The sequence below is a fragment of the Schistocerca gregaria genome, chromosome 3, assembly GCF_023897955.1.
Source record: "Schistocerca gregaria isolate iqSchGreg1 chromosome 3, iqSchGreg1.2, whole genome shotgun sequence".
In the NCBI taxonomy this organism is placed as follows: Eukaryota; Metazoa; Arthropoda; class Insecta; order Orthoptera; family Acrididae; genus Schistocerca; species Schistocerca gregaria.
In genome coordinates this window covers 931,447,212-931,467,265 of record NC_064922.1, presented here as the reverse complement: position 1 = coordinate 931,467,265, position 20,054 = coordinate 931,447,212, and the positions used below count along the sequence as shown (strand labels likewise).

At 41.9% G+C, this 20,054-nt stretch overlaps 1 protein-coding gene across 1 annotated transcript in view; it reads right to left on the bottom strand.

The window, feature by feature from the left end:
• Positions 1–16,989, bottom strand: part of LOC126355819 (serine-enriched protein) — a 238,020-nt gene extending 221,031 nt beyond the window's left edge. Inside the window, exon 1 of the mRNA XM_050006265.1 lies at positions 16,902–16,989. The gene's annotated coding sequence lies outside the window, so the exon portion shown is untranslated. The remainder of the gene's footprint in view (positions 1–16,901) is intronic.
• Between the last annotated feature and the right edge of the window lie 3,065 nt (positions 16,990–20,054).

The following is a 20,054-nucleotide window of genomic DNA, read 5'->3' as shown; positions in this document are numbered from 1 at the left end:
CTCCTTTCAAGACTCTGTCCATTTCGTTCAACTGCTCTTCCAGGTCCTTTGCTGTCTCTTTCTCCATGGATTTTAATTCCTACTCCGAATTTTTCTTTTGTTTCCTTTACTGGTTGCTCAATATACAAGTTGAATAACATCTGGAATAATCTACAACCCTGTCTCACTCACTCGCCAACCACTGCATCCATTTCGTGTCCCTCGACTCATATAACTGCCATCTGGTTTCTGTACAAATTGTAAATACCCTTTCACTCCCTGTATTTTACCCCTGCCATCTTCAGAATTTGAAAGAGAGTATTCCAGTCAACATTGTCAAAAGCTTTCTCTCAGTCTACAACTGCGGGGACTACTCAAGAGCATGTCGTTATCAGGAGGAATAAAACTGGTGTTCTACGGATCGGAGAGTGGAATGTCAGATCCCTTAATCGGGCAGGTAGGTTAGGAAAATTTAAAAAGGGAAATGGATAGGTTAAAGTTAGATATAATGGGAATTAGTGAAGTTCGGTGGCAGGAGGAACAAGACTTCTGGTCAGGTGACTACAGGGTTATAAACACAAAATAAAATAGGGGTAATGCAGGAGTAGGTTTAATAATGAATAGGAAAATAGGAATGCGGGTAAGCTACTACAAACAGCATAGTGAACGCATTATTGTGGCCAAGATAGATACGAAGCCCACACCTACTACAGTAGTACAAGTTTATATGCCAACTAGCTCTGCAGATGATGAAGAAATTGAAGAAATGTATGATGAAATAGAAGAAATTATTCAGATAGTGAAGGGAGATGAAAATTTAATAGTCATGGGTTACTGGAATTCGTTAGTAGGAACAGGGAGAGAAGAAAACATAGTAGATGAATATGGATTGGTGGTAAGAAACGAAAGAGGAAGCCGCCTAGTGGAATTTTGCACAGAGCACAACCTAATCATAGCTAACACTTGGTTCAAGAATCATAAAAGAAGATTGTATACATAGACGAAGCCTGGAGATATTGACAGGTTTCAGATAGATTATATAATGGTAAGACAGAGATTAAGAACCAGGTTTTATATTTTAAGACATTTCCAGGGGCAGACATGGACTCTGGCCACAATTTATTGGTTATGAACTGTAGATTAAAACTGAAGAAACTGCAAAAAGGTGGCAATTTAAGGAATTGGGACATGGATAAACTGAAAGAACCAGCGGTTGTACAGAGTTTCAGGGAGAGCATAAGGGAACAATTAGCAAGAATGGGGGAAAGCTATACAGTAGAAGAAGAATGGGTAGCCTTGAGGGATGAAGTGGTGAAGGCAGCAGATGATAAAGTAGGTCAATAGACAAGGGCTACTAGAAATCCTTGGGTAACAGAAGAAATATTGAATTTAATTGATGAAAGGAGAAAATATAAAAATGCAGTAAGTGAAGCAGGCAAAAAGGAATAAAAGCGTCTCAAAAATGAGATCGACAGGAAGTGCAAAATGGCTAAGCAGGGTTGGCTAGAGGACAGATGTAAGGATGTAGAGGCTTACCTCACTAGGGTTAAGATAGATACTGCCTACAGGAAAATTAAAGAGACCTTTGGAGAAAAAAGAACAACTTGTATGAATATCAAGAGCTCAAATGGAAACACAGTTCTAAGCAAAGAAGGGAAAGCAGAAAGGTGGAAGGAGTACATAAAAGGTCTATACAAGGGTGATGTTCTTGATGGCAATGTTATAGAAATGGATGAGTATGTAGATGAAGATGAAAAGTGGATACGATACTGCGTAAAGAATTTGATGGAGCACTGAAAGATCTACACTGAAATAAGGCTCCAGAAGTAGACAACATTCCATTAGAACTACTGACAGGCTCGAGAGAGCCAGCCAGGACAAAACTCTACCATCTGGTGAACAAGATGTATGAGACAGACGAAATTCTCTGAGACTTCAAGAAGAGTATAATAATTCCAATCCCAAAGAAAGCAGGCGTTGACAGATGTGAAAATTACCGAACTATCAGTTTAATAAGTCACCGCTGCAAAATACTAACACGAATTCTGTACACATTGATGGAAAAACTAGTAGCAGCCGACCTCGGGAAAGATCAGTTTGGATCCGTAGAAATATCGGAACACGTGAGGCAATACTGACCCTACGACGTATCTTAGAAGCCAGATTAAGGAAGGGCAAACCTACGTTCCTAGCATTTGTATGGCATCTTTTTTGCAGAACGAGATTGTATGCACACCTGTCGACAGAGTGTATGATTATATCGTGAATTATACAAATGACGGGAAGCAGTCGTTAGTTGTTTCAATTTTGGGCACCAATGCAGTAGGGAGTTTCGGGTGGAAATCTTCCGGAGTGGTCAACTTGCTACGTTCGACGTGGGATTTGGGAGATAAGATTATAGCACGCTAGGATGGGCAGAAAAGCTGCGACGAGGCTGCCGCGGTGCGGTTTGGTCACCTGTTTGACACCCTTCGGCAGACAGCACGACTCGTTGGCTGCTGTCTTCCAATTCACTGCGCTGCATCGTCGACAAAACAAGTGCGAGCGCCGACGCCACGGTTCTAAAAACAACGGCGCCCAGTCGGTTTTGAGCGCATCCGCTGCGCTTTCATTACAGGGGCGAACACTGTACTGTTTACCTCGAGTTTGAGAGTCCTTATTCCGCACTGAATTTACAGCATTCTCATAAATGGTTTGTGCTGAAAACGATTGTTCAAAATTAATATCATGTAGGTGATGCCCCACAGCCGATAAATATTAACAGGATACTCTATTGCTTCAACGAAAACTATTTTAGCCACCAGATTCTACTAGAAAAATCATAATCAGAAAATTGTATTATAGCGAAAAAGCATGAACACTATTAGTCTATTTTTTCATGAAACTAACCGAAATATGATGCACATTCAACAAGATAAATTACATACGCAACTCAAGCCAATGTCCTTAACACGGGCAATATTGTAACGTCAATAAGACATTTCCTTTGTGGTTCTTTCATTATTATATCATTTGGCCAATAAATAGGTTTGGGTGCTTCGAAAACCATAGATCCCACTTGTCAGCTAAAGACTGCTCATCCACGTGATCAAGTATGGTAATTTAACATAGTACAAAATAGGGTTACTGGTACGCTTGGCATTCTCTCTCACCACAGAACGACAGCCGGCCGCTGTGGCCGAGCCGATCCAGGTGCTGCTACGGTCGCAGGTTCGAATCCTGTCTCGGAAATGGTTGTGTGTTACGTCCTTAGGTTAATTAGGTTTAAATAGTTCTAAGTCTAGGGGACTGATGACCTCAGACGTTAAGTCCCATAGTGATTAGAGCCATTTGAACCACAGAACGATACAGAAACCTGCTTTACGAATTACGTGTATCCCTTTGTTCCTCTACAACACACTGCAGACGGTCTTCATGTTCAGAAATACAGTGCACCACCAAATCGCTACTGAACTGTCTCAGTTCAGCCTTTTAATCCAAGCAATTCGCTCTTGGGTGTCGATTCTTATTACTTTCTCTTAGTTTTTGCCTCTTCTTTCCCAGTAGTTTAGCGTACAGATTTTTTCTGAGAATTTTAAACATATTGCATCATTTTACGTCGTCTTGCGATTTAGGTCGTCGACATATACCATGAAAGTATTTTGATTTTTCTGATGCCTTTCCTTCATTACCAAGGACAAAGTCAAAACTGCCTCTCTGGGGCATTTACCTTCACTGAAGCCAAACCTATCGTCACTTTCGATCAACTAAAACACTGCATTCGATCGCATGAATTTTAGTGTAGAAGTTAACTGCGAGTAATACTCCCACCATGGTATAATAATGTTTCTCTGTAGTGCTGTTTCGTGTCCCATATGTTTTCCAGATGTAAACCCCTCCGTTGTCCTAACTCCCAAAACACGACATGGCTGCATTCGGCGTGTCTCCAGCCAAATTTCTTCGGCTACTATCGTTCATTACCTTCTTGAACAGGTGTGCATTCCGATAAAAATCACATCCTCGAAGAAGACTGCAGTCAATCTGGATTAATTATGTGCCTCCTCTTCCTGCATAGCTATATGTACCTACGTCAGCCCTCATCCACAATAATGCAGCTAGAATTTGACTACGGTCTCTAGCTGTGGTGTTGGAGCAATCTATCGCCGTCGTCAACGAACATCTTGTCTGAAACATTTTGCGGTGCAGCAATGGTGCAGTCTGAGGCTGTCGAGTTTCGATCCAACCAATGGGTGAGCGTGCAACGAATAAATTTTTTTAGAGCTCTCCGGCCACCAAGATTTAAAATTTACGTTGTCTGCCTAAATTACTTAAGATCAATGACGGAATGATTGACTGTAAAGGAAGGCCGCTGATTTCCTTCCTTATTCTTGTTGACTTGCAGCTTGTTTTCTGTCCCTTACCACCAAAACGTCAATAGGACGCTAAACTTCAAGTTCCCGCCTTCTGGTGTATTCCGCAACGACTCTTGGCTCTCAGGTGCTTGGGTATTAGTCACTCAGCAATCGTTTTTGTTAACATGTTTAACTGACGAGAGATTCTTCTGTTTTCTTCTAAGCTGTCTTGGACAGAACATTCATTATACAATGCTGGCCATTAAAATTGCTGCACCAAGAACAAATGCAGATGATAAACAGGTATTCATTGGACAGATATATTATAGTAGAACTGACATGTGATTACATTTTTACAAAATTTGAGTGCATAGATACTGAGAAATCAGTACCCAGAATAAACACCTCTGGCCGTAACAACGGCCTTGATACGCCTGGGCATTGCGTCAAACAGAGCTTAGATGGCGTGTACAGGTACAGCTGCCCATGCTGCTTCAACACCATACCACAGTTCATCAAGAGTAGTGACTGGCGTATTGTGACGAGCCAGTTGCTCGCCCACCATTGACAAGGCGTTTTCAATTGGTGAGATATCTGGAGAATCCGCTGGCCAGGGCAGCAGTAGAACATTTTCTGTCTCCAGAAACGCCCGTACAGGACCGGCAACAGGCGGTCATGCATTATCCTGCTGAAATGTAGGGTTTCGCAGGGATCGAATGAAGGGTAGCAGTCGAACATTTTCTGTGTCCAGAAAGGCCCGTACAGTACCTGCAACAGGCGGTCGTGCATTATCCTGCTGAAATGTAGGGTTTCACAGGGATCGAATGAAGGGTAGACCTACGGGTCGTAACACATCTGAAATGGAACATCCACAGTACAAAGTGCAGTCAAGGCGAACAAGAGGTGACCGAGGCGTGTAACCAGTGGCACCACATACCATCACGCCGGGTGATACGCCAGTATGGCGATGACGAATACACGCTTCTAATGTGCGTACGCCGCGATGTCGCCAAACACAGATGCGACCATCATGATGCTGTAAACAGAACCTGGATTCATCTGAAAAAATGACTTTTTGCCATTCTTGCACCCACGTTTGTCGTTGAGTTCACCATCGCAGGCGCTCCTGTCTGTGATGCAGCGTCAAGGGTAATCGAAGCCACGTTCTCGGAGTTGATAGTCTATGCGGCTGCAAACGTCGTCGAACTGTTCGTGGAGATGGTTGTTGTCTTGCATACGTCCCCATGTGTTGACTCAGGGATCGAGACGTGGCTGGACGATCCGTTACAATCATGCGGATAAGATGCCTGTCATCTCGACTGTGAGTAATACGAGGCAGTTGGGATCCAGCACGGCGATCCGTATTACCCTCCTGAACCCAGCGATTCCATATTCTGGTAACAGTCATTGGATCTCGACCAACGCGAGCAGCAATGTCGCGATAGGATAAACCGCAATAGCGATAGGCTACAATCCGACCTTTATCAAAGTGGGAAACGTGATGGTACGCATTTCTCCTCCTTACACGAGGTATCACAACGTTTCACCAGGCAACGCCGGTCAACTACTGTTTGCGTATGAGAAATCGGTTGGAAACTTTCCTCATGTCAGCACGTTGTAGATGTCGCCACCGCGCCAACTGAATGCTCTAAAAAGGTAACCATTTGCATATCACAGCATCTTCTTCCTGTCGGTTAAATTTCGCGTCCGTAGCACGTCATCTTCGTGGTGTAGCAATTTTAATCGCCAGTAGTGTATAATGTAACAGGGTTTTTTGTCAGAAAATACTTGCAAACAATGAGATGGCCTAGTGTGCTCCTTTAATCACATCCATCATTTCGAGCGAAGGTTTGATTAAGACGTAATTGGACCAATCCCTTGTCGATGAAGTTTAACAGAGCTGCAACCTTCTATAAAGGGTGCCCAAACATAGTGCCTACTTTAAGTGGTATAGAACTCCTTACATATTACTTACTATGTGCTGCGTCAACATTCAATTAGAAATACAGGGTGTTAGGATATAAGCACAGATACTGTGATCATTGATACCTTAACATGTGCCCAATTGAATTCGTTGATTGCTTATTGTCTGTTTCTATGTCTTCCCACAAACACTTTGCGTGATTTATTACCTGTGTTTTATGCACTGTCATAACTGCACCACTAAATGGGCTACCCCTGTCAGTATAGAGTAACATCAACACATAACCTGCTGCCCAGGAGTAAATAAGCATTCATGGCATGCTGCATCAAAAACGTGTGCGTGGATTCCTAAGGGACCAAACCGCAGAGGTCATCGGCCCCTAGACTTACACACTACATAAACTAACGTAAACCAACCTATGCTAAGAAAAACACACACACACACACACACACGTCCGAGGGAGGACTCGAACCTCCGGCGGGAGGGGCGGCGCAGTCCGTGACATGGAGCCCCTGACAGCGCGCCTACTCCAGTTGGTGGCATAGTCTCTGCACAGGTACTAACGAACCTAAACCTGCATTACTCCTAATAGCTACAGTTGTTGTTGTTGTTGTCTGCAGTCCAGAGACTGGTTTGATGCAGCTCTCCATGCTACTCTATCCTGTGCAAGCTGCGTCATCTCCCAGTACCTACTTCAAACTACATCCTTCTGAATCTGTTCAGTGTATTCATCTCTTTGTCTCCCTCTAAGATTTTTACCCTTCGCGCTGCCCTCCAATACTGAATTGGTGATCCCCTTGATGCCTCAGAACATGTCCTACCAAGCGATCCCTTCTTCTAGTCAAGTTGTGCCACATGTTTCTCTTCTCCCCAATTCTATTCAATACCTCCTCATTAATTATGTGATCTACCCACCTAATCTTCAGCATTCTTCTGCAGCACCACATTTCGAAAGCTTCTATTCTCTTCTTGTCTAAACTATTTATCGTCCACGTTTCACTTCCATACATGTCTACACTCCATACAAATACTTTCAGTAACGAGTTCCTGACACTTAAATCTATACTCGATGTTAATAAATTTCCCTTCTTCAGAAACGCTTTCCTTGCCATTGCCAGTCTACATTTTATATCCTCTCTACTTCGACCATCATCAGTCATTCTGCCCCCCAAATAGCAAAACTCCTTTACTACTTTAAGTGTCTCATTTCCTAATCTAATTCTCTCAGCATCACCCGACTTAATTCGAGTACATTCCAATATCCTCGTTTTGCTTTTGTTGATGTTCATCTTATATCCTCCTTTCAAGACACTACCCATTCCGTTCAACTGCTCTTCCCAGTCCTTTGCTGTCTCTGACAGAATTACGATGTCATCGGCGAACCTCAAAGTTTTTATTTCTTCTCCATGGATTTTAATACCTACTCCAAATTTTTCTTTTTTTTCTTTACTGCTTGCTCAATATACAGATTGAATAACATCGGGGAGAGACAACAACCCTGTCTCACTCCCTTCCCAAGCACTGCTTCCCTTTCGTGTCCCTCCACTCTTATAACTGCCATCTGGTGTCGGTACAAATTGTAAATAGCCTTTCGCTTCCTGTATTTTACCCCTGCCACCTTCAGAATTTGAAAGAGAGTATTCCAGTCAACATTGTCAAAAGCTTTCTCTGAGGCTAGAAATGTAGGTTTGCCTCTCCTTAATTTAGCTTCTAAGGTAAGTCGTAGGGTCAGTATTGCCTCACGTGTTCCAAAATTTCTACGGAATGCAAACTGATCTTCGCCGAGGTCGGCTTCTACTAGTTTTTCCATTCGTCTGTAAAGAATTCGCGTTAGTATTTTGCAGCTGTGACTTATTAAACTGATAGTTTGGTAATTTTGTCATCTGTCAACACCTGCTTTCTTTGGGATTGGAATTATTATATTCTTCTTGAAGTCTGAGGGTATTTCGCCTGTCTCATACGTCTTGCTCACCAGATGGTAGAGTTTTGTCATGACTGGCTCTCCCAAGGCCATCAGTAGTTCTAATGGAATGTTGTCTACTCCGGGCGCCTTGTTTCGACTCAGGTCTTTCAGTATTCTGTCAAACTCTTCACGCAGTATCTTATCTTGTATGTCCTTAGGTTAGTTAGGCTTAAGTAGTTCTAAGTGCTAGGGGACTGATGATCTTAGATGTTAAGTCCCATAGTGCTCAGAGCCATTTGAATCATTTTTTTTAACGGATCCCACTAAGTCCTTGCTCTTTGCTGGTGGGCGGAAGATGACATTAATATTACTCTTACTAAGCAATCTGCCTATTTTAGAAGAGACGTTCCCGGCGTACGAAAGGAACGCAGTTGATTCATAGTCGTCATCAGTCTCTTCAGAGCGTTGCTTCTTGTTATTGTAATTGTGCATTGCCTTCCGTATTTGACGCGAAATATAGGCATTCCCTTTAAAAACCTTCTCCAGATGCGCTAATTCTTCGTGAAGGCTATCATTATCCGATATTACATGCGCCCAATGAATTAAATTACTGAGAACACCGGCGGTTTGTGCGGGGTGACGGCAGCTGGACGCATGCGTGGGTTTTCCGTTTACCGGATGTCCCAAAGACCCATCGTTCTTACGGAGTACTAATACGTGTAAAAAGAGTAAAGTACCATGTTCCTCAATGTGCATAGTAAACTTGATGTTCTCATGCAAAGAGTTTAAATGTTAAAGGAATTTTTGCAGTAATTGTCTGCCATGAGGCCATACAACGAAAGTATCATCTATGTAACGGCACGAAACCGTAGTACTTAAGACGGCAGACTCAAGTGCTTTCTCCTCAAAGTCTTATACTAAGAGATTGGCAACCACAGGGGATAAGGGACTCCCAATGGCAACACCTCCAGTTTGTTCAACAGTCCGCCTCATTAGCGCAGTGATAGCGTTGCCGCAGGGAGCCCGGGTTCGATTCCCGGAAGGGGACTGGGTGATGTGTGTCCTTCAGCATCATTTTCATCATCATTGACTCGCAAGTCGCCGGGGTGGCGTCACCTAAAAAGGACCTGCAATACGGTGACCGAAGTTCCCCGAATGGGGCCCTCCGGCCATCAATGCTACAAGATCATTTCATTTTTTGTTTATAAAATTCGTCAATAAATAAAAAATAAGTTGTGGAAAGAGTATGTTCAAACAAAGCCGTCAAATCATCACTGAACAAGTTATCAGTAAGATGTAGCGAGTCAAATATAGGCGCTTTGACAAAAAGTGTGACCACATCGAAGCTCACTAGTAAATCCAAGCTGCTCAGATTAACTGTCTCCAGACTATTGATAAAATCCTTGGAATTACGTATATGGTGGAAGCACTTACCCACATGCGGCTTGAGTAAGGAGGCCAGGTGTTTTGCAGTCGAATAAGTAGAACCACCAATATTAGTGACTATCAATCGTAGAGGAACGCCATCCTTGTGAATCTCGGGCAGCCCATACAGGCTTCGTGGAACAGCATTGTGTGGTCTCAGCCTCTTGATAACTTGTGCAGGTAAAGAACTATCGTTCAAGAGAGTAACAGTTTTTTCCGTATATACGGCTCGTTGGGTCCTCATCGATTTTGCAGTACATAATATCACTTAATTGACTATATATCTTTTGGTGGTAGGCTTCCCATGTCAAAAGAACGGCAGCTTTAGCCTTATCAGCAGGGAGTACGAACGTACCAATAAGCAAAGAATGTTTCAAATGGATGTGAGCACTATGGGACTTAACTTCTGAGGTCATCAGTCCCCTAGAGCTTAGAACTACTAAATCATAACTAACCTAAGGACATCACATATATACATGCCCGAGGCAGGATTCTAACCTGCGACCGTAGCGGTCGCGCGGTTCCAGACCGTAACGCCTAGAACCGCTCGGCCACTCCGGCCGGCCGTACCAAAATCTTCACGGAGATTGCAAAAGAGCAGCTTTTTCGGCTGGAGAGATGTTACTCTGTTGCGGCACACATTTCAGCAAGAAGCGACACTATTCCCTGCGACATTCGTCTGCAAAATTCGCGGAAAGAGATCTAATAGCCTCCTCAATAGAACTGATGAAATTCATTAAAGGAGATGAAGAAGGTGCAGGAACAAAGTTTAAATCTTTTGCAAGCACTGACATCGTCGAATCGTCAAACGATTTCTCCGTGAGAGTCAGAACGGGTAGTCCAGAAAGGGCTTCTTGCCGTTTACGTGTTACGAGACGATTAAACTTGTTTACTTGTACTATTCCTGTGGACCCAGTCCGTCTTGCTCCAAGTTACATCATCAATGCAATCCCAAGTAAGGGAGGGGCGCATGTAATATCGGATGCTGATAGCCTTCACGAAGAATTAGTGCATCTAGAGAAGGTTTTTAAAGAGAATGGCTACACTTCGCGTCGAATACGGGAGGCAATGCACAATTATAATAACAAGAAGCAACGCTCTGAGGAGACTGATTTACGACTATGAATCAACTGCGTTCCTTCCGTATGCCTGGAACGTCTCTTCTAAAATAGGCAGATTGCTTAGGAAGAATAATATTAATGTCATCTTCCGTACACCAGCAAAGAACAAGGCCTTAGTCGGATACGTTAAAGACGATCTACAATTCAAGAAGGCGGACGTTTATAAAATTCCCTGTGAGTGTAGCTCTGCGTACCTAGGTCAGGCGACACGAATGGTCCAGGAAGGCTGTGTAGAACACGAAAGACACACCTTACTGCGGCAACCTTTAAAATCAGCAGTGCCAGAACATTGCAATTCCATGGGACATTCAATGGAATACTATAACACCAAAACCTTAGCACCAGATTCCAGCTAGTGGGACTCTGCAATTAAAGAGACGAAATGGCTCTGAGCCCTATGGGCCTTAACACGTCAGGTCATCAGTCCCCTAGAACTTAGAATTACTAAAACCTAACTAACCTAAGGACATCACACACAACAATGCCAGAGGCAGGATTCGAACCTGCTACTGTAGCGGTCGCACAGTTCAGACTGAAGCGCCTAGAACAGCTCGGCCACAATTAAAGGATCCGTGGAAATACGTCTTGCTGATAATGTAATGAATCGTGAGAAAGGCTTTCAGCTAGATAAAAAACTGGAAACTAATTATTAAAATTAAGCGGTCACAACGGAATCTACATGCTCAGTTGATACTCAGCGATTAGTTTGTTCTTACTTCACCACTGAGGGCAGCACACACAACTTGGTTGCATTGCGCATGTCACCTGCTAACGCACGTGCCGTAAACCGCCGCGGAATTCGCCATAAATACCATGACTACAACAGGTCTCTTCAGTACTTCGTCTATTCGTCTGAGAATAGATGTCTCTGGGCGTCTCTGAGCTGAAATATCGTGGCAGAATGTTGATAAGATCCGGTTGCAAACCCGAAAATTATTGAAAGTTCTGTTGTGTTCACTCCCAAATTCTGTTTGCGTTGTCACATGTGAATCTCTGCAAAAGTACATCATCTTTATTACATCTCTCACAATATGGCGAATCTGTAAGGTGGACAGAGTACAGCTTTCATTGATTTCTTATAAAAAGTTATCCTAACAGCAGACATAAGCTTTAGTTGTGGACGCTCATCCCGACATCAATCCAACTGACACGATGCTTTTTAGCTTCGATTCTGTTACAACCTCACCTTTTTTTAAATGATGGTACCACTTCGTTGCGCTGTACAATTTGTCTCCCTGAGTTATGTAGTTATTTTCGTCTTTGATTGTTCTGAGAAAAGTGAGCATTGAATATACAGTATTTTGCCAATGTTGACGGATATTAGATGGCTTTCTGACTAAATATTCTTCTCAGGTTGGTAGGATTGAATTTTGTTCTTTTAGAGACATTAGTAATGCTTTGAACCTTGCATCAGCATCTACCAATCTGACCCCTACTGCTTCAAAGGGTAACGCTGTTGTGCTGAATTTTACATTGAAAATATTTTCAAGACATACGAACTATCCAGTCGCCGATAGTAGACTTTAGGCTATTGGCGCTGATACTGGTAAAAAGGACATACGGTGGATTAAGTCGAGGCCGTTCGGAATGTATGGCTTTCGTCCTGAGGTCCGACAGCGGGACAACTCTTGTATTCTGCCAGAGGGGTTGTCTAGCGGCAGGCGTTTCTTCCGTAACTGCGACATTATGCGGCGGGGTTAAACGACATTCCTGGTAAGGGTTCCTACCGTTGGTTTATAAGTTCCCCGCGATACTCTCTATAAACTCTAGAAATGTGTTGATGTATTTTTATTATATCCTGCAATATTCTGGCTGATAAGATAAATAAAACATTAGGAAGATATGGTCGGATTGTTAGTGTAACTTGGCACACGTATAAGCCATAGGTAGGTATGTAAGTGATTACAGTTGCAGGACTCTTTGATAGAACGGCAACCCGCCAGCTTTAGTGTTGTTCGTGTTTAATGTTGTCACCAAGTGTGTCCAGCTTTCTGGAGCATTTGGATGTCATGGTCGCCCATTGTTGGACTGCTTGCGAGCGTGAGGGCAAACCAACTCTTGGATGGGACCCGTGTTCTGCACCAAGCACATCGTAACTCCTCCATACTTCCATCAGCCGTCCAAGAAGAAATGATGGACTACCTGCAGCATTCTGACTCATTGCACACCATTGGTCGCAGACCAGTGGCAATTGGACTTGGGAATTACCTGTCCATGGAAAGGTTACCGCTAACAGCACAGCAGAAGTGGCTGCTTTGAGAGTCGTGCCACGACCAGGATGCATGGGCTGATGATGACCGGCGTCTCGCTGTGTTCAGCGATGGGTCACGGTTCTGCACTGCCCTGTATGATCATCGTCAATGATTATATGGCAGCGGTGTGGAAAGAGATCCCATTCTTCCAATATTTTGGAGAGGCACAGTGATGTTGCTCTTGGCGTCATGGAGTGGGAAGCCTTCGGGTATGACTTCAGGTCACAGCTGGTAGTGACTCAGCGATCTCTGATCGTGTAATACTACGTCACCGATATCCGGCGCATTCATGTAATACTCCCTTTCCAAAATTATCATTATGCTGTTTATTAAAAGGACAATACTCGTCCACACATGGCATGTGTCACTGTGAATCGTCAACATGATGTTGAGGTACTCACGTGGCCAGTGAGATCCCCAGATCTGTCTCCTATAGAACATGTGTGGGACCAGCTCGGAGGTCAACCCTATCCCAGTGCTGGTATCCAGGATATCAAAGACTATTTAAAACAGATGTGGGTGAATTAGCTTCAGGAGACAATGTAACGACTTCATTACACCCTTTCCAGTCGCACTTATTGAAGTCAGAGGGGATGCAATGTCATATTAAAAAGTTGATTCAGACTGCCATTTTTTTGTAAATTTGGCTCGTGTTTTTGTAAACGCTGCAGTAACCCTCTCAGCCAGTGAAGTTTCATTTCGTTTCCTCCTCACTTTCTGGGTGTCCCTCCTTTTTGGTCAGGCGGTATATACGTAGGGTCATTCATACTACGTCACCACTCAGATAGTAGGTATGTACCTGGTCAATGAATATAAATTTACCTTAATTTGTAATTTACACAATGGTCTCAACTTCTTCACCATCATGTGTACCACATAGATACTGCGAAGTTGAATATCGTACATGTTTGGTTCAAATGGCTCTGAGCCCTATGGGACTTAACATCTATGGTCAACAGTCCCCTGGAACTTAGAACTACTTAAACCTAACTAATCTAAGGGCAGCACACGACACCCAGTCATCACGAGGCAGAGAAAATCCCTGAACCCGCCGGGAATCGAACCCGGGAACCCGGGCGCGGGAAGCGAGAACGCTACCGCACATATATGTTTGGTACATGGTTAATAGTTACACATTCATCCCACTTTATTGCTAACACAATTTTGACCGTGATTACCAATTAATTAATCCTTAACCACCCTGTATGAAGGCTTTTTTTGATACAAGTGTTTTCCATTTATGACAGTTTTGTCCATTTTGGTTTCCAATATGGTACAAATCTTCCTGTTCCAGTATCATGCTGATAATATCAAAAAACCAAAATCTACTCTCTACAACTTTCTCCCTCCTCCTTTTGTTACTAAAATAATTTATCCATATCATGTCGGTATTACAGATTTATCATAAATCACTAAGCTCTTGCGTAAATTACAGCAAATTACGAAATAGGTCCACCAGTGTTTCCTTACATAATCTCGTGGTACTTGCTCTCCTCAAATACATTTATTACCTGCTACGAAAACAGAGTTGTTCTTGTTTGATGATTGAGTAAATTGTTCAGAACAATTGCACCACCTTTAAATACAAAAATGCGTGTGGTCTTCTATTCAGAGGGAGCATGGAGTATAGATGTAAGCCACATGACACTAAAAATGTAACATCGCTGTGAAATAAAAACAAATTAATAAGCAAACTAAAGGCAGTCTGATCGAAAGTGCACATCAGCGAAATTATGATCTGTTGTGGGATAATATTTATTAAATATTGAAATACCATGTTAGACCATCGAGAGCGTAGTACGCTGCTAAGATGCTCCTCAGCATTCTTGACACAAGTACGTCGAGACTGGCCACTCAAATCGTCCCACTTCTGGAAGGTGATACTCTTGGGTTCACTCAGTTTGTACGGACGATTATTACAATAACTAAACCAAAGTTTCAGCTGGTGTCAGCCATGCTCAGGGGGGTTCATGCCGACCGATAGGCAGACCATTCCGTTTGGCTCATTCCTACCTCCTTGACCAACGTGTTCACAAGGTTAGCATTGTTTGGAAAGCTTGTATCAGTTAATGTTAAACATGGCAGAAGGTATACTCGGCATATTGAGTTGCATTATAAAAGGGTGTTGAAAGAGAGCACTATCAGAAGTTGAATTTTCCATTTACTGTCCAGCGTTACAGCTCGATATATACGAAGTACTCAGTAATAACTTTTCTGGCCTTCCTGCTCGACGAATGGTTCATAGTACATTTCTTTTGAAGAGCATTCCTACAAAAATTTAAAGCAAACTTATGCTTCCCCATCAGAGGAAAATGGAGAACAATCCTGGAAAGAAACAATAAATGACTTCAGGAGTCTTTTTAATATACGAGAGACTGAATCTTTTCAAGCTAGAAAAAATTCTAACGAATCTGTAAACAATGTAATGAAATGTTTTCAAGAAAGTACAGTTGTTGCTTAGTCAGAGCAGTGTAATAGTGGTCAGGAGTCACCCGAAAATGCCAACAATGCTACTGCTACAATATCATGGCTAACGATTCTATCTTTTTGAAAACCTGTGACTAATAATTAGCAATTATCATTTACATTTCATCTGCGTTACCTTTCAGATCTGTGCATTTGTCCAATAAATAAACTTACAGTTCAGTGCTTCAACTATAACTAAGCTTATTCAATAACAATGGTCTTAATAAGTAATTCATCATTCCCCGTGCAACGAAAACTCCGCAGAATCATTAATTACAAATGGGTAGAACCGAAAACCTCAGTGCCAATTTATATTTTCACTTGATAATATCCTTGTCAATAGCAGCAGAGTACTTTCCAAAATCGATCTGTCACAGTGTTACTTTTTCAGTCACTGGATACTAATTTATTTATTTTCAAAAGATTTAATGCTTTTGTGTAATACACAGATATCAGAGGAGTCGCCATATCCAAATACTTTCGACATGTACATATATTTTTTCTTACGCAAGAGTGGTGTGAAGTTCTTTTCTATACCACTTCAGTACTTCAATTTTTTGTATTACAATCAGTCTCGACAAAGGTGGTACATAAGGATTTGATTTTCGCTTCACACCCAACTGTGCATAACTATTCAGTTTCAAATTATGGTGGCTTGTTGGAAACTAATTACAATAAAAATGTGAAACCTTACGTTTGGCGTATCTAAGCACCTGTGGAAACGTTCGTCAGTGAATTCAGATGTGAAAGAGAAACAACCTGTTGACCGTAAAGCTACCGAAACGGGCACATAGTAGCGTTACCAGGATTCAGTTAAGCACTGGATGGCTTACGGTAAGACCCCACGCTACTTACGTGGTTCTCTTTCTTGTTATCTGTCCATCCAAGCAGCTGAATTCTGATAGAAGTTTCTGTGCACTACATGCTGGAACATGTGCTCTTATTCAAGTAGCTGGTTACGGCAAATATAGCTATCACACTGTAAGAGTCACGACATAAATGCAGCTTTAATGTTAAAGTTAGTTACTGTACTGCATATTTATGTTGCAACTAATTCTGGAAATACATTGTATGAACTATTGTTGCGCTTAATGAAAATCTGTTTTACGAGTACGTGTATGTCACTAAGGGCAGTAAAATGTAACGTATAATATTAATAAAATGTTCACTCTCTTTCTGCGTGCGACAGAATTTTATTCGCCTTTAAGTAATTTTAACTCTGTAGATAAACTAGGATGGATAAGAGACGAATAAATAATGACAGGCTGAAAATTAACAATCAATAAAGGTGCAGAAAGGTAAATCAGTGATCAATCAGCTGTCGTATATTCATGTTGAGAAACCTACAAACACAACAGCACAGAAACGCGTACTGCAGAAACAATATTAGAGGTTTTTATGTGAAAATCTATTCTACTTTGTGCGCGGAGTAATACAAAAAAAAATAGCAGTTATCACGCTACAGGAGAATAGAGTGCACCGTGTTCGAAAGAGACCCACCTGAGCTACACGTGTGCTGGCGACAGACCGACTACAGCGGCGTCTTGCTGCGTGGGCAGACGGACGCTGTGCTGTCCCACCCTCTGACAACCACCGCTGCAGCCCGACTGCCGGGCCACGCAGGGTCAGGTTCCGTTCATCCCCGCTAGGCGGCTCACGTGCGACAGGCAGTGCGCTTGCGCAGAAAGATATTCCCAGACCCGCCTCACCTATCGACGCGCTGTTACCGCTCTAATCGAAAGAATTGTGAACTGATTGCTCTTTCTTCGTCGCTGGTAACATATTTCACAGTTATTTCATTCCTCGAAGTAGAACACAGAAAATCCTTGTTACAGTACATTTGTTACTACGAGTTGCCCATTAACAAGGAACCGGTTATTGATAAACTGTAAAAATTTTGACAGTTTTGCTCGATATCCCTTCGAAAGGAAAGAAAGAAGTCATAGGGGAATATTTTTAGCGATTGTCAGCGGCGTAATGAGTCTTGCACTGAGACATAAAAGTAGCTTGATGTTCAGTATGCAGTCAAATAAGAAACTCATACTCTTAAAACACTTGTTCTGGTTATGAGGGTTGCTTTCATGTCATTCTGCATGACACTTATCACGGAAACTGACTCTCCATTGCTTTGTTAGTTCAAAATGTTCAAATGTGTGTGAAATCTTATGGGACTTAATTGCTAAGGTCATCAGTCCCTAAGCTTACACACTACTTAACCTAAATTATTCCAAAGACGAACACACACACCCACGCCCGTGGGAGGACTCGAACCTCTGCCGGGACCCGCCGCACAGTCCATGACTGCAACGCCTTAGACTGCTCGACTTTGTGTTAGTGCCGAATCGCTTACGAGGTACTGAGGCACCTTGTGGGGTAACACATTTTGAATAACTTGAATAATTCACACACCATAAGAGATATTTAACAACAGCCACCAAATTTAGACATCTGAAGAAGAGTCCTGAGGAAATGCAAGCCGAAAACAAAGGAAGTAGGTTACAGTACGCTTGCTCGTCTACTGCTTGAATACTGCTCAGCAGTGTGGCATCCGTACCAGATAGGGTTGATAGAAGAGATAGAGAAGATCCAACGGAGAGCAGCGCGATTCGTTACAGGATCATTTAGTAATCGTGAAAGCGTTACGGAGATGATAGATAAACTCCAGTGGAAGACTCTGCAGGAGAGACGCTCAGTAGCTCGGTAGGACTTTTCTTAAAGTTTCGAGAACATACCTTCACCGAAGAATCAAGCAGTATATTGCTCAAGCAGTATATTGCTCCCTCCTACGTATATCTCGCGAAGAGACCATTAGGATAAAATCAGAGGGATTAGAGACCACACAGAGGCATACCGACAATCCTTCTTTCCACGAACAATTCGAGACTGCAATGGAAGGGAGAACCGATAGAGGTACTCAAGGTACCCTCCGCCACACACCGTCAGGTGGCTTGCGGAGTATGAATGTAGATGTAGATGTAAATGAAGTATAGTTCACGTCTAGCAACTTACAAATATGTGCAAAAAGTAGTAGCATAGCAGCTGAAATGTTCCAGATTTCTTTATAAATACAGGATGTATCATAATTAATGGCGTAAATGCATACAGTTGAAAGTACACGATACTAGAAGCAAAAACGTTTCAGTAAACATAGTGTCGCAAATGCATACCTTAAATGGTACGAGCAATTTTTCATCTTCGATACTGTGAAACAAATCTCTTCTACTGCAAGTTCTCTGAATTCCATATTTTGGGAAGTGGTGGACCAAAACCTAAAAAAAAAAGTCCAGTAAACATGTGCTCTAAAATGAATTTCTTAAGAGTTATGAGCACTTGTTCATCTTTGCTACTTTGAAACACAACTCTTCTAATGATAAAGTGCTCGTAACTTTTAATGTATGCGTTTTAGAGCACATGCTTACTGGACATTTTTTTCTTATTTTGCTCCATACCACTTCACATTATATGGGAAGCAAAGAACTTGCAGTAGAAGAGATTTGTTTCACAGTACCGAACATGATCATTTTTTAATGGCTCTTAAGGTGTGAGTTTTCGACCTTTTTTGCTGAGACTTTTTTGCTTCTAGTATTGTGTACTTTCAACTGTCTGCATTTACGCCATTAATTATGATACACCCTGTATATCGGTGGAGGCAAAACTCTTGTGAAGCTATACCAACGAATCCACAGATCTGAAGTCACTTAATAATTCTGATGTCGCTTGAAAGCTTCACAACAGGACGTTCGTGTGCCACAGTGATCTATGTGCAATACCTGTACCTCTACTTTAACAGTTATCGTGACAAAAAAAGATAAAGATGTATGTGTATCTCAAAACCCACACTTCACGTTTTTTGTATCTTATATTTTGTCTTTATCATCAGATGACAATACATTCGAGTATTTTAAAAAGAGCTGAAAAAGTTTCTTTTGTGTAACAATTGTTTTTTGATAAATGAAATTTTGTTTTGGAACGATGTCACAGAAATAACATCAATATTGCTGTCAGCACACTTTAATCGTACTCTTAAGTAGGTCACTGTCGTATTCTGCTCTGTTAGTATCAGTGCTGAGGCAACAAGGAGACATTTGTTTACCGTGGTCACATACAGATTTCTTTGTGTCACTTAGTTATGATTTCTCGCGGAAAGTCGATTCGCCGATAGATAGGGCAAAAGTAAGTTGAGGCCATTGTCTCATCGTGTGTAGGTGAACTTATTATTCAGTTGCGCTTGTGAACTGTGTTACTCAAACTACAATCACTCATTAAGAGTAAAAGTTTGAAATTATAAAATACGAGGCAAGTTTGCGTCACACATCACAATCAGACTGATTATCCAATTTGTACTCACTGTTAACGCAAACTTTGTAATATGTCCTATTGCCCAGAAATAACTAATTGGAACACAAAATAAATATTAAGATACGGAAGATATTTGTTACAACCTGCAGCACATTTCAGTTTGGTTATTGTCGTATATATTTTTATTTACTGTTACTTGATGTCATTTGTAAATTATCGTGCTGCCATATTTAAATACAATTTAATTTTGTAGACCATAAACCTTGTTGCAGACCCTTTTTAATGATTATTGTTAATCGATTGAAGAAGCAAAAAATATGTAAAACGTTTTCGCAACATATATAAAGTGCTCCT